Below are 25982 nucleotides of genomic sequence, written 5' to 3'. Positions count from 1 at the left end.
GTTTCTGTTTCCTATTAGTGCTTTCTTAATAGTAATGCCAATTGCAATATTAGAGCTTGGTTAGGCCCAGATATTATTTAATCTGCACAACAATTTTAAGAAATAGGTGCTGCTTAATTCTAAGACCCTTTTCACCCTCTAACATCCTTTATGTTTTGCCTATTTTATTCATTGTCTCTTCCAACTAGGCTGCACTCTTCATGCAACTTTGTTCATTTCTCCCCCACCCTGAGAATAGCATCTCACACATAGAAGTTGCTCAGTATGGGCATGGCGCTAGTGGTAAACAGCCCACCTGCCAATACAAGAGACATAAGAGACATGGGTTAGATCCCTGGTTTGGGAAAATCCCCTGGAGGAGGGCATTACAACCCATTCCAGTATTCTTGCCTGGAAAATCCCAAGGACAGAGAAGCCTGGCAGGCTGCAGTCCATACGGTTGCATGACTGAAGTGACTTAGCATGCATGCACATATGCATTTGCCAAACAAATGAGTACATAGACAAAAAGATCAAGAATTAGTAAGGTCAAATAATTTGCCCTAGGTTACCCGGATGGTAAGTGCTATAATCAAAACCCAAATTCTGTGCACCTGGCTTTAAAGCTCTTCCTCACCTTGTTGTGCATGCTCCCTCTTATTTTTGCTGCACCCTAAACCCATTGCTGGCTCCCCAGGTGGCTTGGTGGTTAAGAATTCATCTGCAATGCAGGAGAGGCAAGAGATGCGGGTTCAATCCCTGGGTCAGGAAGAACCCCTGGAGAAGGAAAGGCAACCCACTCCAGTATTCTTGCCTGGAAAACCCCATGGACAGAGGGGCCTTGTGGGCTACAGTCCATGGGGTCACAAAGGAGTCCTATAGGACTTAGCGACCAAACAACAAAAACAAAGCCCATTGCTATAGGCTTAGGTAGAGCATGTTTCCATTCTGTTGAGTCTTTGGCTGGTGAGGACAAAGTGCTGTGGGTACCACCTGGGTACTTGCATGTTAGTTATCTATGATCTCTGGGAGGTCACAGGAGAGCTGACTGATGAGCTGGCTCCAAGGCATCCCATGTCATCTGCCCTCCCATATAAGTCAGGTGGAGATGCTTCTAGAGATCACTCACCCCAATATGCCTGGGTCAGCAGGCCAGCTTAGAGTGAAGTTTTCTGTACAATGCCCATATATATTTCTTTATGAGGATTGTCACCTACCGAGCCCCAGGAGAGGATTGTTTTATTTATTGTTTTTTGGCTCCCAAGGAAAACCTTGTAAGGTACATGTTTGAGTTGGAGGATCTGGGATCTCCAGGGGAAACAGTACAGCAAGGCTCCCAAGCTGCAGACTCCATGGGCAGAGAGCCTCCTATTTTCCCTATTAGAGACAGCAGTGGGTGCTGACAACAGTCCTTCTGATGACCAATATACACTGCCTTAAAATACCATCAGAGACTCAGGATGGCAGCTTTGGCAGAACAGAGAAAAAGAAAGTCAACTGGTTTTCTAAAGATAAGTTCTTGAGTCAGAATTAGCATCTCTGAATCTCCTGACATAAAGATGAGATGTACACCCAGAGCTAAGTGACCCTTATTGAGTGAGGCAGTCACATCCTGCCACACCACAACCTTGGACCAAGGGTGCAGAAGATTGACACTGATTGATCCCCACCCAACCTCATAGGTGTAAAGTGCAAGTGATTACACCTGCCACTTAACACATTCCCAAATGTCCTTGAACATAACCAGGCCCAATGGGCATGAGGCCAGAAATGAGATTCAAGTTGAAAATAAAATGTGCTTCCTTTCCTGAGATAGTTATTACCAGGAAAAGACAGAAGAAAGGGATATTATTTTATGCCAGCAAACTGAAACTTCTCAGTTCTGGTTATTTTAAATAGCTTATTCTGAGATGGAAGCCACGATCATGCAAAGTGAACATCAGAGGATTACCTAGACTTTCATCATGTAATCAGGACAGGATCTCTTCTAATTGGTTCACTGTGTATCTACAGTGGCCCCAAATGAAATGCTCAATTTTTAATGGCTTTATCCAATGAAAAATAAGATCTGTTGTTCCTATTATGTCACTTAAAAGCCTTTCAAATTATCCTTGTGAGAAATTTTTGTGTCTAACTGGCTTTATGAATCTCGAGGAAGGACTTCCATATTCCTGTAACCCAGTCTAAAATGGAGTTTCCTGTGGCTTAATTGATGAAGGGGTTAATTTTTAGGGGCCTTCTATAATAAATTATAAATAAGGAAGCATGAGCAAGCAAACAAATCCTCTCAGATTTAGGATGATCAGTGACTCATACCTTCCCTTCAGCTCATGAGTTCATTTTGTAACAAAGAATTGAGGAATTTTCTGCTTGAGGTACATACATCACAGCAATCTCCAAACCCAAATGAGGCCCCAGCTCCATCAGGAATAACAAATGTCCAAGCTGTTTCAGACTATAATTTATTTCTGTTCCAGGAGTTCATCACATGATCTGCCACCACGGCTCATTTTCTGAAAATAATTTCTCTAGATGTCCATGGGTTTCTAGCTCTCATCAAACAGAGCAGTAAAGAATAGTCATCACCTTACATATTTTATCCCACTGTCCACAAATCTCTCCAGGTCTCCACAAACAAAGCAGAGTGTAAAATGCAGAATACAATTGCTCATCAGTACATGGGCATGTCTCCAAGTGCATTATAGAAACTGTGGACAAAGGAGGAAATTGTCTGCTTGGGACTTTTAGCCAGTGGCCCTGATTTTACCCTTGAGTGCATGCTCTGTCCCTCATTTGTGTCCAACTCATTGTGACGCCATGGACTGTAGTCTGCCAGGCTCCTCAGTCTATGGGATTTCCTAGGCAAGAATACTGGAGAGGGTTGCCATTTCCTCCTCCAGATTTTACCCTTGCCTCCCTCTAAACTAAATGGGCTCCTGGCTACTGAGATTCCCATCATAGATGATCTAATGCAGTTTGCTCTAAAATCAATCTGGTATCTGTCTCCATTGTCTTAGGAAATATCATAACTGGAAACAAAGCAAGCAAGAGTCAGGTTTCAGGCCAGAAGTAGGAAGTAGAGTTTAGACCTTCCAAGAAGAGCATGCCCAACACCATCTCCATATCTGTTTGCTTTAGAGCCATTAGTATTTGTGGTCAGTAGCAAAGTTACAGAAAAGAGATATAAGGCCAGGAATTCAGGGGTATCGTGGCTTGAGTCAAGATGATTATATCTTTTCTTACAATTACATTCAGATAAATACTATGTTAGGAAAAGGTAGAGGGGAAAATTACAGCGAACAATTCACTGCAAGTAGCATTAAATTCAATAAAGCAAGTCCCATGAAAGATTCCAGTCGGATGCTGCTTTTATGTTTTGAGGAAGTAAATCAAATACAGCCAGGATATACTAGGGAAATAACTATAATAATTATCTGGGAATTTGTTCAGCCAGGGTAAATCACTCACCTACTTCCTGCTGTACCATTTCTTTTCCCATTTCAAGCCAGTTATATACTATAAATAGAGTGACCATTGACTTTTTTGACTGCCTCCCCTCTCCTTTCAGCACCACTCCATTCTTCCACTGCACCTCTCCATCAGCAGGAGAATTTAATCATTGCCTGTATTCAGTAATTGTTTCTTAGTCTTACCATCATCCCCAAAGAGCTCACTGTTTTGTTATCATAAGTACCCAACTCTCTCCAGCATTTGACTATACAGCTGGCCCTTGAGCAGTGGAGGCGTGTCAGGGGCCCCAACCCTCTGAAATCCACATATATCTTTACATTTGACCCTTGTACCCACATTTTTGCACATGTGGATTCAACCAATCAACTGCAGTTGGTGTAGTGCTGTAGGATGTATTTATTTTTTAAAAAAACTCTGAATATAAGTAGACCTGCACGGTTCAAACCTATGTTGTTTTAAGGGTCAACTATGTCATAATCATCTTTGCAGCCCTGTGCCCAGCACCCTACTGGTCATATAGCAGGGCTTCATTTCAGTTATTGAATGAAAAAAGATTTGGAATAAAGAAGAAAATCCCATTTTCTCATATTTTGTGGGCTTACCTGGTGGCTCAGTTGTAAAGAATCTGCCTGCCAATGCAGGAGACCTGGGTTCGATCCCTGGGTCAGGAAGATCCCCTGGAGAAGGAAATGGCAACTCATTCCAGTATTCTTGCCTGGGAAATCCCACAGACAGAGGAGTGTGATGGGCTACAATCCATGGGATCGCAAAGAGTTGGACGTAACTTAGTGACTAAACAACAAGAACAATACATGTGTATATGTAATATCTGAGCTATCTTTAATAAATTGAAATATATAAGAATCATTGTCTACATATCATACATAGGGCTCTTGGTTTGTTCTTGATTCTAAACTTGTTGCATTTAGACACAGTTTTAAACATTAAAAAATATTTTCTCATACCATGTTAGAAATACATGAATCAAAATGGAATTAAACTCAACAAAAAACAACCTTCCATCTGAAACAGTCAAACTCATAGAAGCAGAGTAGAATGATGGCTGCCAGGGCTTGGGAGAAAACAGGGAGATTTTGGCCAAAAGTATAACAAACTTTCAGTTACAAGATGAGTATGTTTTGAGGATCTAATGTATAGCATGATGATGATAGTTAACAATACAGAATTACATACTTGAAAGTTGCTAAGAGAATAGATCGAAAGTGTTCTCACCACACATACACACATACACATACACCAAGGTAAATATGTGAGGTGGTGGAAGTGTTAACCAACATGACTGTGTTAATCCTTTTGCAATATATAGAAATATATATATATATATATAAACAAGTCACACATTATACCCCTTAAACACACATACTGTGTTATATGTCAATTATATCTCCATAAGACTAGAAGTAAAAGAAAAAAATAAAACAGTCTTCCATCTGAAAGTAAAGTATTGTTTTTTTTTTTCTCTTCGAGTTGCATTGTCTCTTTTGAAGATATTTGAAATACCCTCTTGCATCCTAGAATGGGCCATTTGCTAAATAATGCCCTTTGCTGACAAATTCTAACTTTTCCTTTGAAAAGTATTGCATTTCCTTTCTGTCAGACGCTTCTGTGAAATTCTAAAAGTTCTAAAAATGTGCGAGATTAGTCATATCTTGTAACTGTCAGTAAGTGAGGAACTGTGGAAATTATTTGAATAACTAATTTGCACAACCAGTTGAGGCAAAGGGATTTATCTTCTGCCCAATTATCTACCAGTTTGCCCTAGTTCTTTTTGCATGAAGCCCTAACCTTGGTTGTCTAGAGGATCTCACATCTTCTTCCATGAAGGTCAGTACATTTTTTCATCATTGCTGTCTGTTAAGTCTCCTCGGGTCTCTTTTCTTTTTTTTCTGTTACTTCAGCTGCCCTAGAATAAAAAAAACAAATCCTTCCATCTTCCCTCTCTTTGACACAGTGGATCTGTTGTCTCCTGCTGCATATCTCTGAAATTAAGAGGTTATAAATGTACCTCTAAGTGGTAACTCCCGTGTTTCTATGATGAGTGGCAAATTAATTTCTTATCTGGTGGTATTGGACTATCCTTTTCTCCACACTCCAGACCTCAAAAAGCACCTCTAATTCTCCAGATTGCCATGCTGCTAAGTTACCTTTGCCTTTCCCTTTCTTCCTTTACTTCTCTTTTTCTTCCCCTGACTTTGCGGTTGACCTTGAACAGAATGCTTTCTTGAGCATCTCTGGGTACATCGTGTGGCTTGCCATTGCTCATTGGATGACTTGACATCCCTAGTTCTTTTTCCATTATTCCTGCCCCTTTCTCATACCCAATCTATAAAATATTCTTTTGGCTTTGTTCTTGAAATGAATGAGGTAGATTGCATGTTAAGAATGGGTACTGACACATACGATTAGCTCTGGGGAGATTGCTTTAGTTATGAACAGTACTGATCCTCCTTCCTACTGTGTGACTGCGGGAGACTTTTGAACCTTATCCTTGGTCTATAAGGGTCTCTGTTGAGCCTCAGGAAGCTGTAGGTGGTGGTAGTAACAGAAAGTACAAGGGTAGAGACAGGGAATGAAGCCATACCAGGTGTTATACTTCCTACATAATAATCCAAGGCAATTTATCCCAATTATTTTATCGACTCTTATGTCCTTTAGAATATATCCAAATCTCCCCCCCCCTTTTTTGCCTAAAACAATAATACAATTATAACTAATATTGATGATGCTTTGCAGTTTTCAGTGCAGGTCCAGAGATTCTACTTCATATGATTTTCAAAACAGCTCTGTAAGGTAGGCAAGGCTGGTAATATTTATTATTACCATGTGCACACTTCCTTGATCATGCTTTTGCTTTGTATATTGATATAGAACATGGACATCAAATGAACTCCGAGCTAGTTTTACATCCTGCTCCACAGGTAGGAAAACTGAAGCCCAGAGAGAGATGAAGTGATTTGCCTAAGGTCCATGGGTAAAAGTTAAAAGAAGTCAGGTCTTCAGTCCATATTGTCTTAACGCTTAAAAAATAGATTATTTTGAAATAAACATAGATTCACAAGAACTTGTTAGAAATAATACAGAGAGATCTGTACTACCCTGCACTCAGTTTTTCTCAGTGGTAGCATCTTCCAAAACTGTAGTACAATGTCACAACCAGGATATTGACAGCGGTTCAATCAAGATACAGAGCATGTCCATCACCACAAGGATCAGACTCACCTTCTGCTTCTACCCTGTCTTTAACTTCTGACAACCATTAATTGGTTCTCCACTTTTATTATTTTGTCATTTCATGAATATTATATGACAGAGTCATATAGTGTACAATCTTTAGGTATTGGTTTTTTTCACTTGGCATAATCCTCTGAAGATACATTCTGGTGGATGCATGTACCAGTAAGTTTTTTCCTCTTTTCATTGTTGAGTAGCATTTCATGATACACTATACCTCCACAGTTTGTTTAACCATTGATCCACTGAAGGATAGCTGAGTTGTGTATAGTTTGGGATATCACAGAAAAAAAGCTGCTGTAAACATTCCATAGGTTTTTGTGTGAACATCAGCTTTTGTTCTGCAGTTTCTGGGCTGTATGGTAGTTGCATATTTTTAGCTTTTTAAAGGAAGGGCCAAACTATTTTCCAGAGTGGATGTACCATCTTATTAATACATTCCCATCAATAATGCATGAATGATTCAGTTTTCCCACATCTTTGCAACCTTTTGTGTTGTGACTATTATTGGATTGTAGTCATTCTAATAGATATGTAATGATGTCGCTGTGATTTAAATATGCATTTCTCTAATGACTAATAATGTTGAACATCTTTTCATTTGCTTATTTGTCATCTGTATATCTGCATTAACAAAATGTCTCTTTATGACTTTTGCCTATTACTTAACTGCATTCCTTTTTTAAATGTGTGTTTTTTCCAATGTGTGTTTTTTCCTTCCTTCCTTCATTCTTTCCTTTCTTCTTTTGAACTGAGAGTAATTTATATATTGGATGTGTGATTTGCACATATTTTCTTCCAGTCTGTAACTTATCTTTTCATCTTTTTAACAAGATCTTTTGCAGAGCACAATTTTAAAATTTTGATGAAGTTCAATTTATCCATTTCCTTTTATGTATTATGTTTTTTGGTGTCAAGGTCTAAGAAAACTTTGTCTAAACCCCTAGATTCTGAAGATTTTCCTATGTTGTTTTCCAAAAACTTAATAGTTATAGAAGGAGTAAGACCTATGTTGATATTCTTTTTTTCTTTTTATTATGCCATTGGCTGTGCAATTGATTCAGTGCCATTTATTGAAGAACTTTCTTTCCTTCATTGGATTATTTTTGCATCTTTGTCAAAAATTAGTCTGGCTTATTTATGTGAATCTGTCTATTCTGTTCTATTGATCTGTCAGTTTCTCCACCATCACACAGTATTAATTATTGTGTTATATACTAAGACTAATTACTAGTACTAAGGCTAATTACTAATACTAAGTTATATACTAAGACTAATTACTAATACTAAGTTATATACTAAGACTAATTACTAATACTAAGACTAATTACTAATACTAAGACTAATTACTAATATACTAATTACTGTGTTATATACTAAGAATCAAATAGAATGATTCCTCTCACTTTATTCTTACTCAGAATTGTTTTTAGCTATTCTAGTTCCTTAACTTTTACTTGTAACTTTTTGTATCTATAAAGTATTTTTGAAGATTTTATAGAAAATGTATTAAACTTTTTTTTATCAATTTGGGGAAAATCAGCATCTTTACTATAGAGGTTATTACAATTCATTATCATGGTATTTCTCCTTACTTATTTAGATCTTCTTTGATTTCTTTCATCAGCATTTTGAGGTTTTTACATACAAATTTTTGTTTTGTTAGTATTTTTTGTTATTGTAAATGGTGTTGTTTATATTTTGGTGTCCACATGTTCATTGCTAGTACATAGAAATATAATTGATTTTTTTATGTTTATCCATATAATCCAACCTTGATGAATCAACTATTAGTTCTATGAAATAAAACTTTTTTTGGGGGGTATATTCCTTGGGAATTTCTGTAAATAGTCACAACACCTAAAATTAGACAGTTTATTTCTTCCTTCCAGTCAGGATGTGTTTAACTCCTTTTCTTGCCTTATTGCACTGGCTAGAGTCTCTCAAAACATGTTGAATAAGAATGATGAGAGTCAAAATTCGTTGGACATAGTTAAAGCATTGCTGAGAAGGGAGATTTATAATGCTAAATGCATACATGAGAAAAAGTCTCAAATCAGTTATCTAAACTCCTCAAGAGTAAGGAAAAAAGAAACCACTGAAACTCAAAGCAAAACAGAAAGGAAATAATAAAGACAAAAGCAGAAATCAGTGAAATGAAAAACAGAAAACAAATAAACCAGAAACTTTTTATTTGAGAATATGAATAACTGATACATCTCTAGCAATATTGTAAAGGAAAAAACCATAGAAGGCACAAAATTACTAATATCAAGAATGAAATAATTCTAAACACTATCTCCAGAAAATATGAGACAGAAACACTTTAAAATTAATTTGTAAAACCTATTATTACACTAATAATAGGGCTCCCTTGTGGCTTCAGCTTCAGCATCCCTGGGTTGGGAAGATCCAGTGGTTTCAGCTTCAGCATCAGTCCTTCCAATGAGTATTCAGGGTTGATGTCCCTTAAGATTGTCTGGTTTGATATCCTTGCTGTCCAAGGGACTTTCAAGAATCTTCTCCACCACCACAGTTTGAAGGCATCAATTCTTTGGTGTTCTGCCTTCTTTACCGTCCAGTTCTGTCAACTGTATGTGACCACAGCCTTGACTATGGAAGACCATAGCCTTGACTATACAGACCTTTGTCAACAGAGTAATGTCTCTGCTTTTCAACACACTGTCTAGGTTTTTCATTGCTTTCCTGCCAAGAAGCAATCATCTAATTTAATGGCTGCAGTCCACTGCAGTCACCATTAGCAGTGATTTTAGAGCCCAAGAAGAGGAAATCTGTCACTATTTCCACCTTTTCCCTTTCTATTTGCCATGAAGTAATGGGTCTAGTCAAGGCTATGGTTTTCCAGTGGTCAGGTATGGATGTGAGAGTTGGACTGTGAAGAAAGCTGAGTGCCGAAGAATTGATGCTTTTGAACTGTGGTGTTAGAGAAGACTCCTGAGAGTCCCTTGGACTGCAAGGAGATCCAACCAGTCCATTCTAAAGGAGATCAGCCCTGGGATTTCTTTGGAAGGAATGATGCTAAAGCTGAAACTCCAATACTTTGGCCACCTCATGCGAAGAGTTGACTCATTGGAAAAGACTCTGATGCTGGGAGGGATTGAGGGCAGGAGGAGAAGGGGACGACAGAGAATGAGATGGCTGGATGGCATCACTGACTCGATGGATGTGACTCTGAGTGAACTCCGGGAGTTGGTGTTGGACAGGGAGGCCTGGCGTGCTGCGATTCATGGGGTTGCAAAGAGTCGGACATGACTGAGTGACTGATCTGAACTGAACTGAATGGGGCTGGATGCCATGATCTTAGTTTTTTTTGATATTTAGTTTTAAGCTGGATCTTTCACTCTCCTCCTTCACCCTCATCAAGAGGCTCTTTAGTTCCTCTTTGCTTTCTGCCATTAGAGTGCTATCATCCACATATCTGAGATTGTTGTTTCTCAGCGGATGTTTTTCCCACCTATCTATTTTTGCTTATCCTGTATTCCTTCCTGATATTTCAAAATTCTTTTCTTGTCGTTTCTTTTCTGTTTAGAGAACTTCTTTAGCTATTGCTTTTAGGGTAGATGTGCTGGTGACAAAATTTTCCTGCATCTGAAAATGCTACTATTTTTCCTTTACTCTAGATTAATGGCTCTGTTTTTTCAGCAGTTGAGAGATATTGTGCCACTTTCTTCTTACCTCCATAGGTTTTGAAAATATATATACTATCATATATAGGTTTTTCTACCTATAGGCGAGGTGCCATTATCCTCTGGCTGCTCTCAAGATTATTTCTTAGTCTCTGGTTTTAAAAATATGACTCTGCCATGTCTTAGTATAGATTTCTTTAGGTTCATTCTTTTGGGGATCTATTCAGATTCTTTATCATTGTAGTGAACGAGATACATGTAGCATAAACTTTGCTGTTTTAACCATTTTTCAGTATAAAATTTAGTGGCGTTAATTACATTCACAGTGCTGTATGACCATAATTGCTACCTATTTCCAAACTTTTTATCATCCCAAACATAAACTCTGAATTCACTTAAGCAATAATTTCTTTTCCCTTCCTTCTAGCCTTTAATAGCCTCTAATCTACTCTTGGTTACTATGAATTTGTCTATTCTAGATGCTTCATCTAAGTGGAATTGTACAGTGTTTGTTCTTCTATGTCTGGTTTAGTTCACTTACCACAATGTTTTCAAGGCTCATCCATGTTGCAGAGTATCAGAACTACATTCAGTTTGGAAGACTGAATAATGTTCTAAGTAAAGTGAAAGAGTTAATTGCTCAGTTATGTCCAACTCTTTGGGACTCCATGGACTGTAGCCCACCAGGCTCCTCTGTCAATGGAATTCTCTGGGGAAGAATACTGGAATGCATATTCCTACTCCAGGGGATCTTCCTGACCCAGGGATCAAATCCCAGCCTCTTGCATTACAGGGAGATTCTTTACCATCTCTGCCAATATTCTGCTGTATGACTGCCCTACATTTTGTTTAGCCATTTATCTGTTGATAGACACTTGGATTATGAACAGGTCTGCTACAAACATTGGTGTACACATACCTGCTCGTGTTCCTGCTCTCAGTTCTTTTGGGTATAAACCTAGAAGTGGAATTTCAGGGTCATATGGTAATTCTGTGTTTAAGTTTTTAAAGAGTCACCAAACTGTATTCCACAATGAGTACTCCACTTTAAATCCACATAGAGTGTATATGAGGAGAAGGCAATGGCACCCCACTCCAGTACTCTTGCCTGGAAAATCCCATGGACGGAGGAGCCTGGTAGGCTGCAGTCCATGGGGTCACTAAGAGTCAGACACGACTGAGCGACTTCACTTTCACTTTTCACTTTCAAGTATTGGAGAAGGAAATGGCAACCCACTCCAGTGTTCTTGCCTGGAGAATCCCAGGGATGGGGGGGCCTGGTGGGCTGCCGTCTATGGGGTCACACAGAGTCGGACACGACTGAAGTGACTTAGCAGAGTGTATATGAGGGTTCCATTTCCCAACCTCCTCACAACACTTATTTTTCATTTTATTTATGTTATAGACATCATGGTAGGTATGAAATAGTGTGGTTTTGATATGTGTTTCCCTAAAAACTGATTATGTTGAACATCTTTTCATGTGTTTATTAGACATTTGTACATCTTTGAAGAAATGTCTATGCAAATACTTATGTCCTTTTAAAAATTAGAATGTCTTTTTTTTGTTGTTGTTGAGTTGTAGGAGTTCTTTATTCTGGATAGTAAAGTCTTATCAGAGGTATGATTTGCTAATATTTTATCTCATTATTTAATAGGATTCTTTTTAAAAATTTTAATAGGGCTTCTTTTTAGAATAGATATAGACTCATAGAAAAATTAAGAAGGTCCAGAAATTTCCCATATACCTGCTATCCCTACATGTGCATAGGCCTCCTTCATTATCAACATCTCTCTGTAGATTGGTACCTTTGTTACAGTTGATTTACCTACTTTGACACATCAAGGGTTTATAGTTTACATTAAAGGTTCGCTTTTGGTGTTGTACAGTCTATGGGTTTGGACAAATGTGTAATGAAACATATCCACCACTATAGTAGCACACAGAGGAGTTTCACTGCCCCCAAAACCCTCTGTGCTCTACCTATTCACACCTCTGTTCCCCCTAGTCCTTCAGAACCATTCATTGATCTTTTTACTTCTTCCATAGGTTTGTCTTTTCTAAAATGTAATATAGATGGAATTGTATAGTATATAAGCTTTTCAGATTGGCTTCTTTCATTTACTAAACTGAAGTATAGCTGATTTACAAAGTTGTGTTAGCTTCAGGTATTCAGAAAAGTGATTCAGTTGTGTGTGTGTGTGTATGTATATGTGTGTGTGTGTGTGTGTGTGTGTATCTGTGTGTGTATGGGGACTTCCCAGGTGGTGCAGTGGTAAAAAATTCACCTGTCAAGACAGGAGACTCAGGAGACACGAGTTAGATCCCTGGGTTGGGAAAGTCCCCTGGAGTAGGAAATGGCAACCCACTCCATTATTCTTGCCTGGGAAATTTCATGGACAGAGGAGCCTGGTTGGCTATAGTCCACTGGGTTACAAAGAGTTTGACACGACTGAGCATGCATGCGTGTACATATGTGTCTGTCTATATACATACATACATGCATGCGTGCATGTGTGCTCAGTCATTTCAGTTGTGTCTGACTCTTTGCCACCCTATGGACTGTAGCCTGCCAGGCTCCTCTGTCTATGGGATTGTCCAGGCAAGAATACTGGAGTGGGTAGCCATGCCCTCCTCCAGGGAATCTTCCTGATGCAGGGATCAAACCAGTGTCCCCTGCATTGCAGGTGAATTCTTTACCACTGAGGCCCCTGGGAAGCCCTACACATGTACATATATTCATGTTATTTTTCAAGTTCTTTTCCATTATAGATTATTGTGATAGTGAATATAGTTCTCTGTGCTATACAGTACACCTTTGTTGTTTATCTGTTTTGTATATAGTAGTCTGTATCTGTTAATCACAACTCCTAATTTATCATTCCCTCTCTCTCTTTCCCCTTGGGTAGTCATAAGTTTGTCTTCTATGTCTGTGAGTCTATTTCTGTTTTGTAAATAAGTTCAGCTGTATTATCTTTAAGCATTCCAAGTATAAGTGATATCATATATTTGTTTTTCTGTCTTCATTAGTTTGATAATCTCTGGATCCATCCATGTTGCTGCAAATGGTTTATGGCTGAGTAATATTCCATTGTGTATATATACCACACCTTCTTTATCCATTCATCTCTTCATGGATGTTTAGGTTGGTTCCATGTCTTGGCTATTGTAAATAGTGCTCCTATGAACATTGGAGTGTGTTTCTTTTTAAATTAGAATTTTCATCTGTTCCAGATATGTGCATAAAAGTTGGATTGATGGATCACATGGTAGCTCTATTTTTAGTTTTTTAAAGGAAATACCATACTGTTTTTCCACCAACAGTATATAAGGGTTCCCTTTTCTCCACAACTGCTCTAGCGTTTATTATTTGTAGATTTTTAATGATGGCCATTCTGATGCATGAGATAATACATCATTGCAGTTTTCATTTGCATTTCTCTAAGTACTGATATTGAGCATCTTTTCATGTGCCTGTTTCTATCTATATATCGTCTTTAGAGAAATGTGTATTCAAATCTTTTGCCCATTTTTTTTATTGGGTTATTTGGGGTTTTTTGATACTAAGTTTTATGAGCTGTGTGTATGTTTTATAAATTAAACCCTTGTCTGTCACATCAATTGCAAATATTTTCTCCCATCCTGTAGATTGTCTTTTTGTTCTACTTATGATTTCCTTTGTTGGAGAAAAGACAGTCTCTTCAATAAGTAGAGCTCTGGACACTCACATGTACAAGAATGAAATTAGAACATTCTCTAACACCATATGCACAAATAAACTCACAATGGGTTAGGTTAAAGACCTAAAGGTGTGACTAGATACTGTAAAACTTATAAAGGAAAACCTAGGCAGAACATTATTTGACATAAATAACAGCAATATTTCTTTGACTCCACCTCCTAGAGTAATAAAAATAAGCAAATGGGACCTGATTAAGCTTTAAAGTTTTTACACAGCAAAATGGGAGAAAACATTTGCAAACAAAGTGACCAACAAGGGATTAATCTCCAAACTATACAAACAGTTCATGCAGCTCGACATAAAAGCAAACAGTCAAATCAGAAAATGGACAAAAGTTCTAAATAGACATTTCATCTAAAGATGATATACAGATGGTAAACACACACACACACACACACACATGAAAAGATGCTCAACATAACTAACTATTAGAGAAATGCATATCAAACTACAATGAGGTAGATCATCACACCATTCAGAATGGTCATCATAAAAAGTCATAAACATAAACAACAAAAGCTGGAGAGAGTGAAGAGAGAAGAGATCCCTCCTACACTGTTGGTGGGAGTGTATATTGGTAAAGCCACTATGCAGAGCAATATGGAGGTTCCAAAAAATATATATATAGAACTACTATATGATTCACCAATCCCACTCAGTTCAGTTACTCAGTCGTGTCCAACTCTTTGCAACTCCATGGACTGCAGCACACCAGGCTTCCCTGTCCATCACCAACTTCAGGAGCTTACTCAAACACATGTCCATTAGTCAGTGATGCCATCCAACCATCTCATCCTCTGTTGTCTCCTTCTCCTCCCGCCTTCAATCTTTCCCAGCAACAGGGTCTTTTCCAATGAGTCGGTTCTTCACATCAGGTGGCCAGAGTATTGGAGTTTCAGTTTCAACATCAGTTCTTCCAATGAATATTCATGACTGATTTCCTTTAGGATGGACTGGTTGGATCTCCTTGCAGTCCTCTCAAGAGTCTTCCCTAACACCACAGTTCAAAAGCAACAATTCTTTGGCGCTCAGCTTTCTTTATAATCCAACTCTCACATCCATACATGACTACTGGAAAAACCATAGCTTTAACTAGACAGACCTTTGTTGGCAAAGTAATGTCTCTGCTTTTTAATATGCTGCCTAGGTTGATCATAGTTTTCCTTCCACGGAGCAAGTGTCTTTTTAATTTTATGGCTACAGTCACCATCTGCAAGTGATTTTGGAGCCCCCCCAAAATAAAGTCTGTCACTGTTTCCATTATTTCCTCATCTGTTTGCTATGAAGTGATGGGACTGGATGCCATGATCTTAGTTTTCTGAAAGTTGAGTTTTAAGCCAACTTTTTCACTTTTATCTTTCACTTTCAGCAAGAGGCTCTTTAGTTCTTCTTTGCTTTCTTCAAGAAGAAAGGGTGGTGTCATCTGCATATCTGAGGTTACTGAGATTTCATGATGTCCAATAAAGGACAGAAATGGTATGGACCTAACAGAAGCAGAAGATGTTAAGAAGAGGTGGCAAGAATACACAGAAGAGCTATACAAAAACGATCTTCATAACCGTGATAACCAAGCTGGTGTGATCACTCACCTAGAGCCAGATATCCTGGAATGCAAAGTCAAGTGGGCATTAGGAAACATCGCTGTGAACAAAGCTAGGGGAGGTGATGGAATTCCAGTTGAGCTATTTCAAATCCTGGAAGATGATGCTGTGAAAGTGCTGCACTCAATATGCCAGCAAATTTGGAAAACTCAGCAGTGGCCACAGGACTGGAAAAGGTCAGTGTTCATTCCAATCCCAAAGAAAGGCAATGGCAAAGAATTGCCTTTGCCAAAATTGTTTAAATTGCCAAAAATGTTCAAACTACTGCACAATTGCACTCATCTCACACGCTAGTAAAGTAATGCTCAAAATTCTCCAAGCCAGGCTTCAATAGTACGTGAACTGAGAACTTCCAGATGTTCAAATTAGATTTAGAAAATGCAGAGGAACCAGAGATCAAATCGCCAATATCTGTTGGATCGTCAAAAAAGCAAGAGAGTTCCAGAAAAACATCTACTTCTGCTTTATTAACTATCCCAAAGCCTTTGACAGTGTGCATCACCACAAACCATGGAAAATCCTTCAGGAGATGGGAGTACCAGACCACCTGACCTGGCTCCTGAGAAATCTGTATGCAGGTCAGGAAGCAGCAGTTAGAACCGGACATGGAACAACAGACTGGTTCCAAATCAGGAAGGAGTATGTCAAGGCTGTATATTGTCACCCGGCTTATTTAATTTATATGCAGAGCAATCCCACTGCCAGATATGTATTCTGCAAAAAGCCTGTTTCAAAAAGATACACGCACCCAGTGTTCATGGCAGGACTATTTACACTAGCCAAGACATGGAAGCAACCTAAATGCCCATCAACAGATGAGTGGATAAAGAAGAAATTTACATTTGTATAAGGAATATTACTCAGCTATAAAAAAGAATGAAATAATGCCATTTGTAGCAACATGGATGGACCTAGAGATTATCATACGAAGTGGAATAAGTCAGAAAAAGACAAATATCATATGATATCCCTTATATGTGGAATCTAAAAACATGGTATAAATGAACTTATTTACAAAATAGGAACAGACTCACAGACAACAAACTTACGATTATCAAAGGGGAAAGGTGAGGGGAAGGAATAAATTACGAGGTTTGCATTAGCATAAGCATATGTTCCAGTTCACTGATTCCTTCCTTCTGACTCATTCATTCTGCTGTTGAATTTTAAATTTGGTGACTGTATTTTTCATTTCTAAAATTTCCTGTTGGTTCTTCTTTATATTGTCTATTTATTTTCCATTTGTTTCTGTTTTTGTATGGATTTTATATTTTTTTCATTTATTTCAAGTGTGCTTGTAGTTGGTAATTGAGGCATGTTTATGATTACTGCTTTAAAATATTTGTCAGATAATAATTCTAAGATTTCTGTCATTTCTCCAACAGGCCTACCGCAGTGGAGAAGTGGAAATTTGTTTTGGTAGTACTGGGTGGAGATGGATGTCCAGGCTCCTCAGAGTGTCTCTGATAACATTATAGACAGGGGTGAGAGGAACTCATTACCATCCAACGGAGATGGAATTTCAGCTCCCTACTCATCCTTCTCTGACATCAGCATACTGGGTGGTTAGAACGTCTCATTATAGCCTCATCTAGGCTTTCCACTTGAACTTGGCTGACATGGGTAGGGATGGGAGCCACAGTTTACCTGTTGTGTTTGGCATAGAATGTTTATTGTCTATAACATATCTTTGTAGGCTTCCCCTTTATTTTTTCTTTGTTTAGAGAGAGTTGACTTCTGTACTTGTTGGCATTTCTAGGTTGCCAGCTTCTTCAGTTCCAAGTCTGAGACATGTGAGGCCAAAAGAAAAGCCACAAATTCAGCAGTACATCATTCCTTGGGTCCTCTAGTCCCTAGATTGTCTGACTTCTCTGCCTTAGCCTTTCAGAGTCTTCTTATGTTTATTTAAATATAATTCTTAGAGTTTTTAGTTTTACTTGGTAGGAGGAATAGGAGAAGGACATTGTTCTCTCTTACTAGAACTGTACATACACTTTTAACAGAATTTCAGTCTCCCATATCAAATGTGAACTTCATTTACTGCTTTTCCAGACTAGTAGCTCCTTATTAAAAGTCTGGCTCCGTGTTTTTAAAACAATAGGCTGTGACTCATTAGTGAGTCATAAAATCCACTTTATGGGTCATAACTAGCATTAAAAAATGAAATATAATAGTGTGAAAATCAAGTACATAGTAAGGGCAAGAATTGTTGCATAACATTTTTAATAGTCTCTGTGTGTGTGTGTGTGAATGTGTGCATGCACACATATGTCTGAATACTGGGTTGCAAAGTTAAATGCATTTTTTAAACTGTGAATTACAGTCAACATAGTCTGAAAATCACTCACTTACATGGGGGAAGAATGGTGAGAGAGAGAAGGCAAGACTCATTCAAGCTTAGATGAAACCCCTGCTACCCAAAGGCATTAGTTGACTTAGGGTATTGTATGTTAGCTAGTTTCGCAGATTGGACTAAAGAGTCATGTTTAGTCCATTGCTTTTTTTTTTTTTTTTTGCTTTTTAAAAATGCTTTTATATCCCCCCAGAATCACTTGCCTGTAGGTTGAAAGGGAGAGACCTCACTATCACAACTGGCCCTAAACCTGAGACTTTCATTCCAACTGTTGAGCTTAGAAGCAAGTAGATTCTTATAAGGAATGTTTGGAGGCAATTCCATTGTATTCCAGACATAGATTCGGGAAAATTCTCTTAGGAATAAAAATTAAATTAGTGCCATCCTCACCTCCGCCCCCAATGCATTTCTGAGTTAAAAGCAAGCTTTTACTCAGTACATTTTGTGCTCTTTTGATATCGAGTGAGGAAGAAGCAGTAGTGGGTGACAGGAAGCCAGACTCTGGTGGGGAGTCCATAGGACTATTCCTTGGTGGAGAAGGTAAAAATAAAATGTTTCAAATATTGTAAAGCAATTATCCTCCAATAATGAGAGAGAGAGAGAAGAAATTAGCTGCAAGTTGAACTATAGGACCTGTATTACTAATGGATAAGACGAGGAGGTAGTAAATTAATCAAGTAAATCTTAAATGGCCAGAACACCTTAAATTGCCATGGAGTTCTTCACATTACTTCAAATTAGGAGACTCCGTGTAAATCACTAATTCTTGTGATCTCATTATAGATGGATTGTGTGTGTCTTGGAGATTTTGATAATGAATTGTGATGGTCTATTTTGGGCCCAGCTCAGTGATAGACACTTTCACATGGGTACTCTATTGACTTCTTAGAATAACCCTGTGGACAAGTAGTATGAGCCCCAGTTCACAGATGAGGATGATGAAGCTTATAGAAGGTAAGTGATTTGTCCCAAATTATAGAGTTGGCAAGTGGCAGAGTCAGAATTTAGACTCAGGTAAGCTGAGTAGTTTCCATATGCCTCCCACTTTACTACAACTGCTTTTGTGAAATGAGGCCATGAGAGAATACAGTTAACCTCTATGAAAATTAAGAGGCTCAAATATTTTTTAAAAAAGTTCTGTTGTTATACTATTATTTTTATAGCTTATTTTTAATTTTTGACCATGCTGGGTCTTCATTGCTTTCTGTGCACAAGCTTTCTCTAGTTGCAGTGAGTGCGGTTGTTGCTTTTCCTTGCAGTGCTCGGGTTTCTCCTTGCTCTGGCTCCTCTTGCTGTGGATCATAGGCTCTGGGTCCGCAGGCTTCAGTAGCTGTGGCACTCTGGTTTAGTTGCTCCTTAGCATGTGCAATTCTGGACCAGGAATCAAACCTCTGTCTCCTGCATTGGCAAGCAGATCCTTAACCACTGTGCCACCAGAGAAGTCCGAAAGTTCTGCTCTTTTAAAGTTCTGCTATATTTTAAAGTTCTGGTAAAAAGCAACCCACTGTTGCTATTTAGATCTGTGAAAAGATTTCATGATATAGGACTTTTTCTGCAACTTTACTGTTTAAAGAAAACGTGTCTTCTTTCCTGGGCTTCTTCAGTGGCTCAGCAGTAAAGAATCCACTAGCAGTGCAGGAGCTTCAGGAAATACAGGTTTGATCCCTGGGTTGGGAAGATCCCCTGGAACAGGGCATGGCAATCCACTCCAGTATTCTTGCCTGGTAGGGATCCCATGGAAAGAGGAGCCTAGTGGGCTGCAATCCGTAGGTCCCAAAGAGTTGGACACAATTGTGAAGCAACTTAATACGCATGAATACATCTTCTTCCCTAAAAATATTTTACTGGTTAAAAAAGGATCATAGTGAAATCTACCAAAGCATAAAACAAAATGTGAAATACGGCAGGAGGCATAAGCTGTTTCACCAAACACTGAATGGTATGTTTTCAGAAATGGCTGTAAATTAAATAAAGCAGCAGCATTAGAAACTGTTTAAGCCCTTAACAAATATTTGGGATAGTGATGCTGTTAGAGAAACTTACTGCCAATGATTAAAAAAAAAAAAAACCAGTAGAGATAATAAGCCCTGGTTAATAAACCCTGTTATTTTATCAGTGAAGTAGAAAAAATACTTTCAGTACTTTCAGCAAGAGATTCATGATGCAGGAGGTGTTCCAGAGACCCTTTCTGCAGCATCTGCACTATGTGAATGAGTGACTGACTGACTGAAAGTTGCTCAGTTGTGTCTGATTCTTTGCGACACCGTGGACTGTAGCCCACCAGGCTCCTCTGTCCACAGAATTCTTCAGGCAAGAATACTGGAGTAGGTTGCCATTTTCCTGTTCAGGGGAATCTTCCCAACACAGGGATCAAACCCGATCTCCTGCGTGGTAGAGAGGAAATTCTTTACCCCCATCTGAGCCACCAGGGGGACCACCAGGTGGCATGGTCTAAACCCAAACATCAGCTGAAAGCAACCAAATAAATTACAAACAGGCATCCGAACAACCCCTAACCAGCGTCAGAAATAGCAAATTGGTTCCTGAGTAGATTAATAGGGACAGTATTAGGGGGAAAGTGCAGTCTAAGCAATACAGGTATAAACCTTAATAATTGACTCTATGCTGGCTCTGAGTAGCTGCAAAGGATTCTTTGGGGACAGTATTTTAAAAGGCAACACTATTGCCTGAATCAGCTAGACTGGCTCTCTTAGCTGAGTTGGAGGGTTCTGGAAAGATTTGACTGTATGAATAAGATGCTTTATTCCTGGGCAGAGGTTTAATTAAAAAAGAAAAAAAAAATCATATGTTGAGACCTTAGGTAGGCAAAATGTCTTTAAAAAAATATTCCAGTGACACCTGGATCATTATAGCAAAGAAGAATTTAGAATTTAATTACCTACAGGGTGTTTACATATGTTATCATCAGGAGCTTAGAGAGCAAATTAAGATAGACCTAGGCACTTTTTATTTAACCTGCAGTCAGTCTTGTCTTTCCTGTTCCTCAGATGCAAATACAGTATCATTAAAGAGGTGACTCAATTTCCATAGATGTATTCCTGAAAACCAGATGTGCTGTGAGCAAACCAAATTGTTGGGAAATCAAATTATGTTTTATATCCTAAGGGAACTTGTTATTTAAGCATCTGTGGTGTTTGTTATGGCTTAAAGGATTGGCATTTATAGGCCAAATGGTTACCTCTGCTAAGATGCTGTGTCTATGTTGTAGTCAGGGTCATGTTAGGCTATGCTGTAGGGAAAAAAAAAATATAAGTGTCAGTGACTTAATACAGTGATTTATTTCTTGTTTTTGTCAGAATCTGATGCAGGTTTGGACAGCCCTCTGGTGTTCTTGTCTTCCAGGGACCTAGTGACTCAGGGACTCAGAGTATTCCCTTTTTGCATTTCTAACATTTCAGTGTCATATGACCCCAAACGACACACAGAGGCAGTAAAGGTAGTATGTGAGTGCCCCAGAAGTTGAAAATGGTTTGGTGACCACAGTCTGCCACCCTGGGGTTTATTTCTGTGTGATTATCTTTGTGGGTTTTAGAAGCATTGATGAGACTCTGCTACAGTGAAGTGATTTTCAGAGCCCTTGGTATATTACACATTTAATAATGCTTTTTGTATACAAATATAGCTTATCATTAAAATAATGATAAAGGCATCTCTTAAAAAGGATACACTGGCCATCAGATTCAGGAACCAGAGGAAGAAAAGACATCCATGGGAAATTATCACAGACCCTGAAAATGGGTCTTCGCACAACAAAAAACACTTTGTGTTACATTATTGGTTCTACAGTTCATGCTTTCAAGTTCTCTTTGCCTTGACTTTATGGTAATTTCCTGGATGTCATCTCAGACGGCTCCCCTGACTTTGGTCCTTCTGTTTTCTTGTGTTTCGCCTGCGTGTTCCTGACTTGGTCTGCAACCTCAACCTGCAGCCCTGATCCTTGCCTTCATTCTAAATCTTCGTTGGTAGCTTGCTTATGTGGCCTTCCCAGTATCTAACCACTCTCCGTATTCTGCCCGTATTATTGCTTCTATGTAACTCATGCTACTGTATTTCCTAAAGCCTGCTCAGGGATACTACTCTGGCATTCACCCCCTCTCTGCCCTATCATTGTTCTTCCCCCATTCTACTGAATATTCCCTACTAAATATTCCTTTCTCTATTGCGTTCAAACAGTCTATTGTTTCTCCCACCCTGAAAGAAAGAAAGAAAACCTCTCTTGACCTTAATTCCCATTCCAGTTAACTCTATTATCTCCTTCTCTTTACTTCAAAATGCCTTAAATTTCTTTAATTGCTTTAATTTCTCTCCTCCACCCTCACTTGAATCTACTCCAATTAAGCCTTCACCAGCACTACTCTTCTGAAACTGCATTTGTCAAGGTCACCCTTGAGTTCCATGTTGCTAAATCCAGTGGTTATTCTCTGTCTTCATCTTACTTAAAATCTCAACAGCACTTGACACACAGCTGTTCACTCTCTTCTGTGTGAAAATTTTTTTCTTCTTTGCTTCCATAATACTACTCTTGCCTGGTTTTCCTCCTACCTTTTAAAATGCTTCTTCTAAATCTTTTTCCCCCCTGTTTTCTCATTTCCTCATCTCCTAAATATTAGAGTACCCCAGTTCCCTGCTCTTGGACCTCTTTTTTTTTTTTTTTTCTCTATCTATAATTCCTCTGTAGATGATCTGATCTGGATTCATGGTTTTAAGTAGCATCTCTGTGCTGATATTATTCAAATTAATATCTCCAGTCTGGATGCCTTCCCTGATTCTGAACCTTCGTCACTTGATGGGCATCATCTCTTGGATGTCTAATAGGACCTGGAAACTTTAACATTTCCAAAGCTAAGTTCTAGGTTTTTCTCTAGATGAGCTTTTCTTATACGTTTCTCCATTTCAGTTAGTATAACTTCAGTCCTTAAATTGCTAGGATAAAAATGCATTGACCTCAGCCTTAACTCTTCTGTTTCTCTGACAACCTTTATTGATCTGTCAGAAAATCCCTACAAATTCTTCTAATTTGACCATTGCTTCTCACCTGATTATGTCTCACCTGTGTTACAGTAATTTCCCAATTAGTGTCTTGCTTCTGTCTTTGCCCACCTTGCCTCCCGCAAACCTATCTTATCCCAGCAACCAGAGGGATCCTCTAAAGATATGTTAGATCATATCAGTCTTCTTATCACTCTCATCTGAGTCTCATCTCATCAGCCTAAAACCCAAAGTTCTCACACTTACCTACAAGGCTCTATGGGGCCTGGCTCCTGGTTGTGTTCCTTCTTTGCCCTGCTCTTCCCGCTTCAGCCACATTGCCTCACTGCTGCTCTTGGACAGTCTAGGCAGCCTTCCTCTTTTCATCCTTGACCTTGCTGTTTCCGTTCCCTGGCATTCTAGCTTCCTAGAATGGCTCACTTGCTCATGTCCTTCAGATTTGCACTCTGCTGCACCATTTCTGGGAAACCTTACCTCATCATTTATCTAAAAGTTGCAGCCATTTCCCCTGATATTTTCTACTCCATCTGCCAAGATTTATTTTTCCTTCTGCTATTGTCATTTTTCAACCTACCTAATTTTCAAACTTATCTTGTCTTTTTATTTTATCTTCCCCATTAGCATATAAGCTCCCTGAGGGCCATATATTTGACTGGTTGATTAACATTGTATCTCTTGTGACTCAAACAATGACTGACATATAGTAAATGTTCAAGAAACACTTGTTGAATGAAAGAACAGATCAATGATAGGATTGTGTTCTCAAAGTTAATTTAAAATTCTGCTATGTAGAACACTGTTTACATTTCCTCACAGAGACAATACTATTCATGGTAGATAAGTCCTGAAATACTTGCTTAAAATCTAAATTCTACAATATGCCCAAAACTTAGGGCATCAGTTGAGTTATCATACAGTGTTCCCAGGTCTCCCACATTGTAGGCAGATTCTTTACCAGCTAAGCCACAAGAGAAGCTCCAAAATACTGGAGTGGGTAGCCTATCCCTTCTCCAGTGGATCTTCCCAACCCAGGAATTGAACTGGGGTCTCTTGCATTGCAGGCACATTCTTTACCAACTGAGATATCAGGAAAGCCCCAAATAATTACTTATTTGGCTGTGCCAGTTTTTAGTTGCAGCATTCACTATTTAGTTCCCTGACCAGGGATCGAACCTGGGCCCTCTGCATTGGGAATGTGGAGTCTTAGCCACTGGACCACCAGGGAAATCTCAAAAGTGAAAGTTGCTCAGTTGTGTCTAACTCTTTGTGGCTCCATGGACTATACAGTCCATGGAATTCTCCAGGCCAGAATTCTGGAGTGGGTAGCCTTTCTCTTCTCCATGGGGTCTTCCTAACCAAGGGGTTGAACCCAGGTTTCCCGCATTGCAGGTGGATTCTTTACCAGCTGAGCCACCAGGGAAGCCTGATGTCCCCTAGCTATCTACTTTCAGTAAGACACAGTTGATCACAATATAACTTTGTGAGGATTCTAAAAGGGGGATTAGAGAGTCCAGTGGGAAAACTCAGAAAAAGGAGCTATGGTTTTGGAATTTGAGTTAATTTCACAGAAGAAATTGTATTTGCATTAGGTCTCTAAAAATGAAATGGAAGTTTGCCACAGAGAGAAAAGGAAAGAAATGTTAATAGGCAGAAGGACTAGCATATCAGAAGATGTAAGTGTAAAGTAATATGGTTTGTTTGTGGAAAGAAGAACAATTTTTATGTGACTGGAATATTGGTGAGAGAGGCAGAGGGGTCAACATTGTGAAAAATTCTATAAGCCATGTTGGGGAGCTGAGGTTTATTTTGTCATTGCTAAGAAAGTTTTCTGAATTGAATAGAGCCCTGGAGACTGGTAAAGAAGCAAAAAGCTCATTTCTTCTCTGAGAAATTTTCTTAATGCTTTGTGGCTTATAAATTGTGGTTCTCAAATGTGATTTGGTTTCTAAGCAATTTCAAAGTTGATTGGGCTGCCTCAAAGTATGCGTGTGTATATATACACACATGTATATATGCATGTGTATGTATGTATGTATACACACACAATGTAATTTACTGTTTTACCCAAACATTACTTTTATGATATCCACATACACCCTGACTAAATCTTGCCATGTTATATCTTTAGCCATAACTGCTTAATAAAGTCAAATTTGATCTTTAGGAAGAGACTGGTGACTTGGAAGAAGGCATGGGAAGTTTGCTTATCAAAAAGGCAGGTGCTCAAGTCCTGGGAAAAGAAATTATAAGGAAAGAGATGAGGGAACCAAGATTCAAAAGTATCTGGAGCCTGAATCCTGAGTACTCAGTCCACATTAAGAAGGAAAACTTTAAATATAGAAAAGCTTAATGTCCTGAATTTAGGATCAACAATTTAATTATGTAACTCAAGACTGGGAATGCTTAGGCTGGCAGCTGATATGAGGCTAAGTATCAGATACTATTCTAAGGGCACTTTGCACAGCAAAATAAATGATCACCAAAAATACAAAATGAATGGGAGAAAATATTTGCAAATGATATGATCAACAAGGGATTGATATCCAGCATATATAAACAGCTTACACAATTCAACATCAAAAAAAAACTCGGTTGAAAAATGGCCATAAACAGTGAATAGATATTTTTCCAAAGAGCAAATGCAGATGGCCAACTAGCAAATGAAAAGATGCTTAATACTGCTAATCATCAGGGAAATGCAAATGAAAACCATAATGAGGTATCATCTCACCTGTTGAAAGACATGATCAAAAAGAACACAAATGACAAACACTGGTGAGGATAAGGGGAAAAAGAAAACCTTGCACACCATTGGTGGGAATGTAAATTGGAGCAACTGCTGTGGAAGACAGTATGGAGTTTTCTAAAAAAACTAGAATGAGAACTTTCATATTACCCAACAATTCCACTTCTGGGTATACATCTGA

General features: G+C 38.6%; 1 non-coding gene across 1 annotated transcript; it reads right to left on the bottom strand.

Annotated features, from left to right (window-relative positions):
- Positions 1-24207: 24207 nt before the first annotated feature.
- TRNAG-CCC (transfer RNA glycine (anticodon CCC)) lies at positions 24208-24280 on the bottom strand. The gene has a single exon. It is a non-coding gene; the product is annotated as a tRNA-Gly (tRNA).
- Between the last annotated feature and the right edge of the window lie 1702 nt (positions 24281-25982).

This window comes from Bos taurus, chromosome 16 (assembly GCF_002263795.3).
Source record: "Bos taurus isolate L1 Dominette 01449 registration number 42190680 breed Hereford chromosome 16, ARS-UCD2.0, whole genome shotgun sequence".
Classification (NCBI taxonomy): domain Eukaryota; kingdom Metazoa; phylum Chordata; class Mammalia; order Artiodactyla; family Bovidae; genus Bos; species Bos taurus.
Note: the sequence above shows the minus strand (reverse complement) of the source record. Positions and strands in the feature narration are given on the sequence as shown.